Source organism: Dermacentor silvarum, chromosome 5 (genome assembly GCF_013339745.2).
Source record: "Dermacentor silvarum isolate Dsil-2018 chromosome 5, BIME_Dsil_1.4, whole genome shotgun sequence".
NCBI classification, from domain to species: Eukaryota; Metazoa; Arthropoda; class Arachnida; order Ixodida; family Ixodidae; genus Dermacentor; species Dermacentor silvarum.
The window spans coordinates 186,726,511-186,738,701 of NC_051158.1; positions in this window are offsets into that span (position 1 = coordinate 186,726,511).

Below are 12,191 nucleotides of genomic sequence, written 5' to 3' on the forward strand. Positions count from 1 at the left end.
GGCTTCTGCTCTTCCAAATATTGATAGACGGTACGGGACAAAGGTATTTGTGTAGCGCTGGAGGGCTGGAACGCGCTCTCTCCAGTAGTGTGCACTGAACTTGTAGGCATGCAGTGGAACTCCTAGGTATTTAGGTGGCACACAGGACCACTCAATGCCAGCATAATGTGATGGTGTAATGGCCCAATATCCTAACCATAGCCCTGAGCTCTTAGTGCTGTTCATCCGCGCACCGGAGACAGAACCAAACTCTTCTATGATAGAAAGAGTTTTATCGATGCTAGGCTTGTCTTTCCAGAAGAAAGCGATATCGTCAACGTATGCTAAAACTTTTACCTCATTACCAAGAATATTAAAACCACGAACACTGCTGCAGTTCAAAATGCTCCAACAGAGCGGTTCTAAGTAAAGGGCGAAGAGGAGTGGGGATATAGGGCATCCTTGTTTCATGGAAAAACGGATGTGGACGGGATTTGAGAGGCTACCATTGACAACAAAGCGAGTTTTACAATGACTATAACAAAGGCCACAGAGTCACGCTTCCAGAGCATGCTTGCTTCGTCACATTTATAAAACTGTCCTCGGATGCAATCCTGACCAAGTTCAATTGTAACTGAGCTGTAAAACGGTTTTCTAATCCTCTGGCAATTTTTTCCAATGATTCTGATAATTCTTTAGGCGATAGGATTACTGAATCAATATTTACTGCGACAATGAAGAAACCCAAAAGGCGCTTTTTTATTGCCACTCTTCAACAGAAAATTATGTCGTTTTTATCATAATTACTTTTTGCTAATGAAACTGTTCGTTTAAACATAGCTGCAGCATACCTATAGTTACTCAAATTTGTAGGGCATTGGTTAGGAAGAAGTTTCTTCCACGCAGCCTTTCGGCGTCTATCATCTCATGCACAGTCAGGGTTCCACCAGGGACAGCGAGAACTACCTTTTGCTTTCTATACTGCTAACTCAGATGTCCTTATGGTACCCTTCAAAACCGCGCAAAGGCGCATAGCTTTAGTATCTCTCTCCATACGTATCAAAGATGCTAACGGGGACTGTAACATTTTCTTAAATTTTGAGAAGTCCACAAATACATGTACTTCATTATCTAAAGAAATTAAAGGGCAGACAGTATCCATCAGTATTGGACGGTAATCACTACTTGTGGCGTCATCGACAGCCCAAGATGAGGATGATAAACTTGAGCTAGCAAATGATAAGTCTAAGAGCGCGACTGACAGCGAAGAAAAGTTGCAACTTCAGTATTTAAGCAAGTAAAATTGTTCGAAGAAGCCCTATCCCATAAACGTTTCCCGGATGCATCAGTGCGGAAGCCCCACGCCACATGATGTGAATTCAAATCACCCGTGAACGTGTTCTTTTTGCGGTAGTCCAAGGTAACCTAAGTGTACAGTACGGACATTGTGTGTCCCAGCAGGGAAGTAGGTATTAACTACAGATAACGGTGCGCAACCTGGAAGTGTTATCTCTAATACTAAAATTTCGCATTCAGGAGACGTAGTCTAATATGAAATTTTTGTTCTATGACAAATTTTAGATGAAATGAACGAAGCCAACCAACCGTCCACCTCGGAAAGGCCTATCCAATCGAAAGCAACAATAGTTGCAAATGAAAATCTTGACCAGCTGTCAACCAAGTCTCTTGCAACAGTATAATATCGGGAGTATGTTGGGAAATTAGATATAATAAATCTGTAGTAGCAGAAAGTATTGACCGGCAATTCCATTGGAGTACCCTATTAGGTACCCTATGTTGACGAAAACTGAGCAGCAGCCACTGCTTGCTCCAAAATGCTCTCTTTCAGAAAGTCTGTCCTATTAAGGGAATCTTTGGCACACTTTTTTGTTTTGGAGTTAGTAGGAGAACTAGGCAGTTTGTTATTAGGAGATCTGGTGTGTTTATGAGTCCGAGGGTCCATGTCTACATCCTGATTGCTTAGCGACTCTGATTCCGTGTGAACTTCTTGATCAAATTGTTGTGAACTTGAAGCTCACGCTAAATCTGTGCTCGCGGAGGGGAGTGATTTGGGCAATTGTGATTTAAGAGACTGAGAAAGAGTGGAGGTCTGATTTTGGACACTACATTTTGTTATATCCTGAGATATCTCTGAGAATTGCGTAGACAGTACTTGCACAAATGAGTCTTTCAGATTTCCTAGAAGCTTTTCTATTGCTTTTTCAACAGCTTTCTCTATTACGTTTGTGATCGTCTGGGAAAAAGATGGGTCCATACTGAGTGAGTGGCGGGCTGTAACTCCAGCATATCCCTGTGTTCTGCCCTGAATTTCAGCAAGAGCTTCACGACGAGAGCAACATCTCCTTTCTATTATTTCAACCACTTAAAACTCCTTTGATCTTGCGGGGCAGTTAGAATCGCCAGCGGGATGATTTCCATTACACAAACAGCATGATTCATCTTGAGATTTGTAATTGTTATCATTATATTCATCCCCGCATTTACAGCATCAAGTGGTTGATCGACAACCGTTAGTGCTATGTCCGAAACGCCAACACTTAAGGCACTGTAGTGCTCGTGGGGCTAGGGGTTCAACCCTGTAAATCAATGGCCAGGCCTTAATCTCTGATGGGCGAGCCGTCCCTGCAAAGGTTGCAATAACTGTTTCAGTAGGGACCTTGTTGTCGACTACCCTTGTGCATCGGTAGACAGATACTACTGCAGCTAAAAGCAAGCTAAAGCAAGCTAAAACAACAACTCGTCCGAGTCAAAGACCGCCTCGAAAAAGAAAAATATCCCGGCGTCATCTACAAAATTGCTTGCCAGGACTGCCAGGCGTGCTACGTAGGCGAGACGGGAAACTTTAAAAGAAGGCTACAGCCAGGCGCGGATCCAGGGGGGATGTCCGGATGTCCTGACCCCCCCCCCCTCAGATTTCTGCATCTCCCCCCCCCCCCCCCCCCTGCTGACAGGGGGATGGCCCTGTAGCAAAAAAATATGGCCACCAGCATTTTTCAAAAGTATTTTTCGCGAGTACCAGTGGTAGTAGCCATGTAGAAGTAAAGCTAGCTCGCTCACAAGCTTAGTTATATTCCGTAGGGGTGTGGTGTCGCGAAGTTGCCGCAGTTATTGTTTCTCATGAACACCTTGGACCTCCTGGCGCCGGCCGTGCCTTACTCGTCCCGTCGGTGGTGTCGAATGAACGAGGGGACGTCCCTTTTGCCAAGCACGCCGATGTCCGCGCGAGCGCCTTCGCGCCTGATCAACTTAGTTCCCCATTGGGGTGTCATCGGTTGCCTCATTTGCTGTCATCGGTTCCGCGACCAACCTGCTTAATGAAAGAGATCTCTCGCTGAAGTGTTCATATATAAATAATAACAACTAACAGCTAAACTAAGAACTACGCATAGACAACTTTTTTTTTAACTGTAGCACTCATTGTGATCACAGTTACCGTTGACAATATCCAGTACGAGCACAGTACTGTTCGTACGCTACAAGTTTTTCATTGTAACTTCGCAGTTTTATTGACGTACATTAAGCATAGGAGGCTCAAGCCCACCGGATCCGTTTATCTGAGTGGGCGTTCTCGCGGAGCGGGGCGAAGCCTCGAGCAGGGGCTGCGAAATGGGGGAGCGTGACGTCAGCGGCCAACGCCAGCGCGCGGGCCTAGGATGGCGTCGCGTGGTTAGAGAAATGGAAGCAGATGCGCGCCTTGTGTAAAAGGATGACGTCGCGTGGGAAACAAAACATGAAGACGCTGGCTCGCGCTCACGGCTACTACGCCACATCGTTCTTCTTGTAGGTGGCGTCGTGAGTCTTCATACGCGGTGATTCGCATATCGTAAACAACCAGCGTAGTGGTTGCCGCGTTGAAACGAAGGTGTCTCAGGCGAACACAAAGAATCTTCTTAAGGAATTCAAGGTGTCCCAACAGAACTCCAAAGCCGGACCCGTGCTTACGCATTTACAACGAACCTGCGACAGACCATCCCAAATTTTATTTTAAGAAACAATACAGGCTGATATACCGGGTGTTCAAAATTAAGCTTTATGGTTTTCTTAAAATTAGGCACTGGGAGGCACGTGAAGACCACCTGCGCAAGTAAGTTGTGTGGACAGGGGGACACAAAGTGAGATAATTATCGCAGTCAGCAACCGAATTAACTAAAATTGAATAATTAACTTTTTATTGACTGCAGTAACTGTGTATGTTTGTATTCAAAAGTTAGAGGCAGTCGTGTTTCTGCACAGTTTCACTTGGAAGAATTCTTCTAGCATGTCTATGCTCCGATATATCCAACTATTACGCATGCAAGAGAGTGAGGATCAGCGCAAAGCTCCTCCCTGATGTGACGCGGCTGTTGGGTGCAGCGTTTAGTCTGACAACGCGGCGGAGGCATTGGCAAAGATAATAACTGCCCCCCTTCCCCTCACGGCTGGCGAAAAAAAAATCGAAGAACCCGTAACCGCTGTCGTAACACGCGACCGCGCAGCCTGTAAAGATGGCGGCAGCTGCCATGCCGAGATAATGGCGCGAGCGGAGAAGCCGGAGGCCAGTGCGCGTGCGTAATGGTGACTAGACGACCGGGCATGGTCCTTGTTTGGGCTACGCAAATAAAGTGACTGCTGATTTCCAAGTATTGTAAGTTTTATTGAAATCAAAAGCAACAACTGCACCATCAACAGCAGAAACCTTTTTAGCTATGCTAACGAATATTTCATACTGCCGCTTTAACTTTGGTGTTGTCATGCACAAATCTCATGACAACACTTCACCCATCAAGATGTCAATGCCCTAAAGAGAGAGAGAGAAAGAGAAAGAAAGACAAGGAGGTTAGCCAGTGTGAATACCGGCTTGCTACCCTGTACTGGGGAAAGGGGCAAAGGGAATAAAAGATGATAGAAGGAAAAAAAAACAACAACATTGAAGTAAGAAAATTTGCGCAATAACGCGACCCTACGCGCTACAACGTTCAAAGCCGGTCGCACAATTCACAAGCCTTTAAAAACTTCAGCAGAGCCCTTAAGGCCTTGAGTGCCGAAGTCCGTCTACACCAGTGTCCTAAAACTTTTTCTTCTGTGAGGGGGCGATTGTCCAGTTTTTCAAGCGCAGTCGCGAGCACTTTTCTTGCCACATTGTAGCGGGGACAGTCACAGAGTAGGTGCTTGATTGTCTCCTCGCGGCCACAGTTGTCGCAAGCAGGGCTGTCAGCCATTCCAATGTCCTAAAATTCCAATGTCCATTCAATGCCCTAAAAATGTTCAAAATGCCTCCCTTCCACAGCAACGCAAAGCATAAACCGCTCTCGCGTCGAGTCGATAACTCTGCGCAGTGCAATTGAATTTTGGAGTCGGATATCTCGGAGCACGAACACGCTAGAATAATTCTTCCGACTGATACTGTGTAGAAACACGACTGCCTCTAGGTTTTCAATACAAACATACCCACTTACTGCAGTCGACAAAAATAATTGTTCAATTTTAGTTAATTGGGCTGCTCACAGCGATAATTATCATCTCACTTTGTGCCCCCCTGGCCACATAACTTATTTGCACAGGTGATCTTCGCGTGCCTCCCAGTGCATAATTTTAAGAAAACCATAAAGCTTAGTTTTGAACAACCTGCATGATCAGGCACAGCCGCCAAGCACATGGCTGTATTGGGTAACGTCCTTTTCCTATAAGCACGGATAAACTGTACCTGGCTTCGCTACAGGTCTTCTTCCTCTTTCTGGGGTTTTACGTGCCAAAACCAGTTCTGATTATGAGACACGCCGTAGTGGAGGGCCCCGGATTAATTTTGACCACCTGGGGTTCTTTAACGCGCACTACAACGCAAGCACACGGGCGTTTTTGCATTTCGCCTACATTGAAATGCGGCCGCCGCGGCCAGGATGCGATCGCGCGATCTCGTGCTCAGCAGCGCAATGCCTGAACTGTCTGAGTCACCACGGCGGGCTAGATGGCGCGAGGTAACACTCGTTTTCATGATGACAGTGGCGGCCGGGGAATAAAAAAGTTGTCGCAGTTTCACCTGAAAGGCGAAGCATCAATTGCGATAGCAAATTTGTAGATAGCTATACCGAGTAATGATATTAGCTTTATCAGCTGTTAAAACTTGGACATGCAGCAGCACCGACAACACGCAGAACTGTTGTCGACGCCGTCGGCGTTTTGCCCGCGTTCGCTCAAAATGCGTGCGGCGTTGGTGACTGTTGCCGGAGCCTCTGATCATAGCCTCCTCTATAGAGGAGGCTATGCTCTGATATAAATAGGCACTTCGTGCCGCAGCTAAACGTCGCCTCCCTTCCCTCCCCCTCCCCCCCTCCCCCACGGCCTCTCGCGCGTCGGAAGAAGACGCGTTTGCTCTACATATATGGTGATTGTAAAGGAGGAAAGAGACGCCTACTTCTGCAGCCCATAAGGGAGCACGGCGCAGAACGCGCGTTTGTTCTCCGCCGTGCGTTCACTCCCCGTGAAAGCGCGCGCCCCTCGCGCCTATTCACTCGCACATACAGCGTTCGGCGCGCGGCGACGATTTCATCTCCATTGGCGTCATACGGAACCTCACGGCGACGGCGATGGCGACGGCAGAAATCTGCTTTTGAGTGTCCATATAATTGCTATCGCAATAAAACAGCGCGAACTTCTTGGCAATAAATACAAAAAAAAAAAAAAAAAAAGTGGCTTGCCTTCTCAAGCCTTGTAGGCTACAGGTGCTGCTCTAGTCGTATAAAACGCGGGTTTATCGTGAGCAGAAACGGTGAATTTCGGTAAATGATAACGGCTATACTATCATCATCATCATCATTATTGACAGAAGCTGACCCCCCCCCCTCAGAAAAAACCTGGATCCGCCCCTGGCTACAGCAGCACCTCAATGATGTAGCCAAAGGACACACGGTTTCCAGCGCCCTAGCAGAGCATCATGAGAAGACTGGTCACAGTATTAACTGGCATTCGGCTGCCATCATCGAAAGAGAGAAGAAATTATCATCCTGATTGCTTCTTGAATCATTTTGCATACAATCTATGACTAACACAATAACCCGGACACGGGGCCCCTCCCTGAGTTGTACGCAAGCGCCTTACGTCTTCCGACGCATATATAATAAAGATCACCATGCATTCGTTCATTGTGAACAAGGCACCCGTACTGGGCGCCGAAACGCCAATCTGTTGTTTTTGTGTTCTTCAGTTGGCGAGTGTACGTTTATTCAGCCACCGCCACAGATACTACACCTGCCGGAGAAACGTCTAAGATTTCTGCTGGACTTAAACTTACATCTACACCGCGGACTAGGCCTTTGCAGCAAGCTAAGTGAGGTGGGATAAAACAGTTCACCGGATGCGTAGCGAAATTAGTGCATTTTAGCAGATCTTGCACACAAGCCTGGTCCGGCGACTTGCAGAGGATCCCCCCTCGTCCAAACTGTCGAACATCTGTGATTTGCTGGAAGTGAGTGGAGACTGGCTGAAGTTATGTTTGAATGGCTTTAGGATTCTTCATGCGGATCATCCCCACGTTTGTGGGTACCAAAGCCACATGAACGTTGCTCGTTCCGCTTTGAAGAAACAGCTCCACCGGTATATCCTGAGGAGGGATGGAAGCAGACCAGAGGGAGGCGCTCTGGACTGGAGATGAGACAGACATCAACTCAACATTAACCACGACGTTCAATCAAAAAAGATGTGAAATAAAACAATAAATGTAAGAGAATAACCGCCGGCTACTTGACGTACAGCAAACCCGGAAGTAGACTGGGTCAGGGCTAGGCCATGAGCGCTCGTGTCAAGCTGCCAGCGCCTCGGAGTGCGTGACTGACACATTACTGAGTTCATGTCAGATCGGATTTAGACCGGGATTCTCGATTCGGTGTGCAGAGCATGCATTCATGTGAACCATATGATTGCGTTCGAGCGTCGTCGTCTTCGCCTAAAAAAAAATGGTGATACGTCATCGAGGCGAGGCCCAGCCCCTGCACGGATTTGTTGTCAAAATAGTCGCACCCAGGCACAGAGCGTGTTCCTAGTCCCTAGGGGCGTAAAATCAAATATCTAGACTGATCTAGGGAGCGTGTGGCCAGCGCCTCCTCTATATTGTGTGGCTTAGCGCCTCGGCCCTCGGCGAAAGAAAGTACCTGAAACATGGTACGCGCGAGCGGCTCATGGCGGCGCAAACGGTCGAGCACTGGGCTTGGGCGCAAATAGAAACACGCTTCCCGGTCCTAGTTCCGCTTCTCTCCCCTTCACGGACGATAATCAATACCAAGAGCGACCGGTTCGTCGACGGTGTGTCCAAGGTGCTTGGCTTTCTTCAGGGGTGATGTACTTGGGAAAAGAGCCTACGCCCTTCAAGTCCCGTCGAAACCCTTGTGAGCACAAACTTGAGACTAATGTCACCAGAAGACTTGTGAAGGCTGTGGAAAGGCAGTGGAGTGCTGCCGCCGGGTATACCTACCAGTAAAATAGGTACAAGCGCGCTCCTGGCCTGGTGATCGGCAACTGCGAAAGTTCCCGACTCTTGGAAGGACACCCACCTATTGGAAAATTGGCGGCATGGTACCACGAGACTCCTTTTCTGAAGAATTTTGCTGTTTTGTCTTGGTCCTTGCACAGCAAACATAGCTGTCTGAACGAACCTCTCCCCCGAGCAACGCACCCATGGAAAGCAGGACGCCTGGCTGGAAACCCGCCTTGTCCCAGTCATACAAACCAGTAAGTGTCCGGCGGTCGGGATCGAACCACGCACTTACCGCAACCGAGTCGGGCGTCCTACCCATTGGGCCACGGCTGCCTACCGTGCGGTCGTGTCCGATTATTGTAAATAAACACCTTCAACAGCAACCAGGGGATCCAGGCAAAGAAAGCTTCGTTTTTAAAATAGCGTTGCGGAAGCGTCATTTCTATCGCACCTACTTAAGTTAGCATACCAGTGTAATCGAAAGCAGTCGCCCACCAATAGGGATGTGCCTCTTAACGGAGAACAGTTCGATGGTCAGAAATTTCAAGCGTTCACGAGTGTATTTTCTAACATGCCTGCCTCCCAGCCAGTAGCGCACCCAGGATCTCTGCCGAGGATCTCTGCCAAGATTGTAGATTGACAGTTTGCCAATACCATCTAAACAGCACTAATTTCGATTTCTTCATGGGAAATTGTCAAAAAAATTCGCTTTTTGCGAGTGTGCAGACGATTGCGCGTCTTACATCTTAGTTGCAGCACTCAAATGCGTAAGGAAAGAAAAGGGGTTAAACAAAAGGCGGGGGGTTAAGTCGGCCTCAGGGGGGGGGGGGGTTACAACCCCCGAGTCCCCCCCCCCCCTGAGGCCGACTTAACCCCCCTTAACCCCCCACACACACACACAAAAGGGATGTTTGGGCCGCTCCCATGACGGCCATTTCCCACGTGGCGCCCCAAATGCACCTATAGGGGTGAGGACGCCTTCGGGTTGAGGTCGAACCCCTTTCGAAGCGTTGAGGCCCCATAATGGCCGAACACCAGGCCGAGAGCGCGCTCTGTCCATTTTACCGGTAGGTACCCGGGGGCAGCATTTGCCTCCCACAGCCGCGGCGGATGCTGTTCAACAAGGCCGTCTGTGGTTGGACAAGAGGCGCCCAGAGACGACAACTGAAATATCTATTGGGCCCTCTTTCGAGATGTGAATCCCCTCGAGAACCGAGCACTCTACCCGTTAGAAAAAAACCAGTGGGTTCGCGGCGGCACCGGGATTGGAACTCGGTACCTCCCGCATACGAGGCGGGTGCTCTACTTCTAAGCCACCGCTGCGGTTTCGCTCCAAAGTGGGGGGAGGGGGAGCGAAAAAAATGAAACGTTCTGGTTCAGTACTGGGTCGTGCAAAATATTTTTGATGCGTAGCATTTTATGGCGAGCCGGTGGAAAATGTTGATGTGACACCAGAAAACTTTCTCAATACAGGGTAAAAATGCGCCGTTTAAGCCTATTGTGTGTGCGGTTGATAGCTGCCATCTTGAATAGTGACAAACGACCAATTGTCCGCGATATCAAACTAGGCCAGAAATGTCTAAGCCTGCAGGCATTAAAAGGGGGATAGTAAGCAGTATGGAACGCCCTCGTAAACACCCGACCAGTGATGAAGGCAGGAACGCATGCACACGCAGCCATCACCATTCCGCTGCCCATGACGGCATTACCGCGTTCGGTTATGCCGCGCCGGTCATCGCGCAAATAAATTAGGTGGTACCTTTCTGAACGGGAAGTGGTGAAGATATGCGTAGCGTTAAATGGTGGTCAGCGTGGTGCGGAACGTATATGTTCGGCCATATAAATGTGTGCATCTCTTTGCTCGAGTCGTACTCCTCACGCATACATAAATAAAAACGCATACTCCCACACACATCATTACCACGCATTACACATCGCACCACGCCTACCGCCATATAATGCTACGCATAACTTGGACAGTTCCCGTTCAGGGATGTTCCGCTAAGTTTTTTTTTTTTTTTAACACGAAAGTGTTTTATGCCGGGGTCCACCAAGACTTCACTGACGTATTTCCGTCACGGAAATACGTCACACGAACATACACGAACATAATACAAAGAAAGAAACCAGAAGAAAAAGTTCCACAAACATGCAAAATTTGGAAATCGAACCCACGACCTCTCGGTCCGCGACGATAGATCGCCGAGCGTTTAACCCATTGCGCCACAAACGCATTATCAGAGAGTTACACAGACGCGCCTTATATAGCTAACACTCCTCCGTGTACCCGCGCTCTTGCTCGGGGCGGTGCCGCCGCCTACGAGCAGAAAAGAGAAGTACTGCATTATGACACTAACGCGCACCGACAGTATAGTGCCTAGAATATACTTACTAGTGTGCCGACCGCCGGGAGTTTCCAATGGGAGACGCTGGCACTGCCGGTGATGCCTTCCGCCGGAGGCCCCCAGACGGCGACACTGTTTGGGACCGTGCTAACCGAGCGGCGCATCACGCGTCGCTTGCGCATCACGCGTCGCTTGCGCTTCGGGTGCACTTCGGATGCGCGTTCGTAAGCGCAGTCGGTTGCGGCGCGTTGTTGCTTTCGAGCAAGTAGCGTGTGGTGCCTCCGCACGTCATTGCTGGGGTTGTTTTCTGTGCGCATGGTTCGTACTTGTGTTTGTTCACGGACGGAACCGACATGTCGTCGCAGAAAACGAGGCGTAAACACAGCACCTGTTTTGTCCCATATTGTATAACTGGATACCGCTCAAATAACGAGCAAGTCTCATTATTCAGCGCGCCTGCTGACTGGCCAGAACGTTTTGCCGAGTGGGAGAAGAATATAAGAGTGCAGATCGAAGGCTAACTCTGGCGGCTGTCGCTTGTGAGAAACACTTTAATAATTGCTACATTGAGCGCTCGTTCAAAATTAGTTGACGGTGTGTCGCCTATGAAAATGTGCCCTGTTTAATTACCTTCATTTATGGTAATTAATTTAATTTATGGTAATTAGATACAACTTGGTGTGAATTTAGCATTTGTGGACATGTCTCGCATATAATAGTTTACTGTGGAAAAAAGTTACACTTCTTCGGAAACCACGTATTTATTTATTGGTATTTTTCGCAGAAAACACCCCGTATCGTGTAGCGTTATAATGATAACTGTGCATACGATCGTTTGTAAGTGCAACAAAATCATATTCTTTCGATTACGCTTTGCACCTCAACCAACGTTCCGCAGAACGAAACGGGCTGGGACAGTCCATTGGCGTCTGTCGCACACGCGCGCGTTGGCTAGAGACGCCGCTCGGCATAGCACGGTCCGTACGGCTATCGCCGTCTGGTGGCCGCCGGCGGAAGGCATCATTCTCCGTGCCACCGGAAAGCCCGCGGTCGGCACACTAGTAAGTAAATTCTAGGCACTATACCGACAGTGAACGCTTCGGTGGTCTCAGCACTACGACGCCTCGATGCCAGCATTCGAAGGGACGCTGGCATCAAGAAGCACTACCAACGCCACCTAGGTGGCGTTCACCGTACTCAGCACAGCGGAGCGTGGCCTCCGCAATTAGCTCTGAAAATGTTTCTGAAGTTGATCGCGGAGGCTGCAATTACGACGCGCTGTACGCGCTGATTTGACTCGGTGACGATTCAGTTACGTGCTTTGTCTTGCGCGTTGTATTAGTGTGTCAGTTACGTGCTTCGTCTTTCGCGTTGTGCTAGCGTGTGCAGCGTAGTGCAGC